Below are 1,674 nucleotides of genomic sequence, written 5' to 3'. Positions count from 1 at the left end.
TTCAGTTTATAAATAATCATATTATAAACAGGACACTGAAGAACTGGAAAATTATAATACATTCCCAGCTGTGTTGCATATGAAGAATATTACACTTAAGACAAATGTTTTTAATTATAGTTTCCCATCAAGGTACAACAGCCCACCTGAAGTTGTTTACAGGAATAATTAGGAATTTATTTCTTTTTACTGACTACATTTGCAGCTTAACTTGATACAACAAGTAAGACTTCAAAACATAATGACAACAGTATTTTTTTGTTTCATTTTTAAGCATATCTCCAACTGTATGTAAGATACGGTATTTCAGATATAACACCAATGGACAGCTCTCTACAACTACTTATTTTCTTGTTTGGTAACTACATTCCATTACACACTGAACATCAAGTTGACATTTTCATAACAACAAGTTTACATCAATAAATATTTAGATACACTATTATATTTTAAACAAAATCTGACATACATAGTCCACTTTGTGCTACAATTTTTGTTATACAGTGCTCATTTTCATAAAAGATAAAAGAGAATAGTCATAACAAGCATCAAAAACACATTTACTCTTCATGAGCTTATGAGTAAACAGATATTTGCATATTTCACCTGCTGACATATCACTTTTCTGCAAATTATCTGTTTCCCAAGATCTCAAATGAAGTAGTGCTACAAGTGTTTATTCTCCCTGGATTCTTTCTTTCTTTCTATCTTTCATTTCAGCTAAAATTTTTACATTTAGCAGAGATTCAAATATCAATAAAACTGCACAATTATACAGCCACATTTAGGTACTACCAGGATACAAATATTCCATTACATTTACTGATGCTACGTTCTATAACAACAACATCAGTCTGATGCTGAACATACAATTCCCTAAATAGAAACTCGTGAATAATGACACGAAAGTCTATAATCGAAATGCTGCGCGTACTGGCACAGTACTCCAAAAAATACACTGCGCAACTGCAATATGTAAGTAGTTTTAGAATACTGCACATATTTTTGTCAAACACAAACACTGTCCCACTTGGAATCCTGACTGTTTAAAATATGAGTTGGATCCAAATTATGTGCATGAAGCAGTAATTAGGATTATCAAAATTGAGCATGGTCATGTAAAACACTGCATTAGTTGAGTTCACATTTAAATGTGGACATTCTTTTGGTAGATGAGGTGGGAACTGTTGAAAAACTAAATTCGCAGTGAATAGGACACTATCTTGATACTTTGGCCACAATTCCAAATGGTGCACATTTCCTTCTTACATAAATATTATCTAGTGTATGGTTGAGATTTAATAGCCTCTTCACCAAATTCATATGCAGGGAATGAATTTATACAGTTGTATAGATGTGCATATAAACTTGCAATATTCATACTTTGGAAGAAGAAAGTGTTTCAAACACATATATCAGAAGTATTTGAACTCGTGACAATTCTACATCAGACTGAGTTGATATACACGAGTTGTTTAAGGAAGCTAAATATCTTAATATTTTCCCTGGTCAAAATAGTTGACAAAATGTTCAAATGTTCACAATATAAAAATAACAAATAATTTTAACCATCCAGTTACTTATAAAGTACAAAATTTTTAATAGTGGAATTACTATTTTAATATGAATTGAAACATTTTGTTCAATAGAGAGACTAGTAACATCTTTGGCAAA

Source organism: Schistocerca nitens, chromosome 5, assembly GCF_023898315.1.
Source record: "Schistocerca nitens isolate TAMUIC-IGC-003100 chromosome 5, iqSchNite1.1, whole genome shotgun sequence".
Lineage (NCBI taxonomy): Eukaryota > Metazoa > Arthropoda > Insecta > Orthoptera > Acrididae > Schistocerca > Schistocerca nitens.
Note: the sequence above shows the minus strand (reverse complement) of the source record.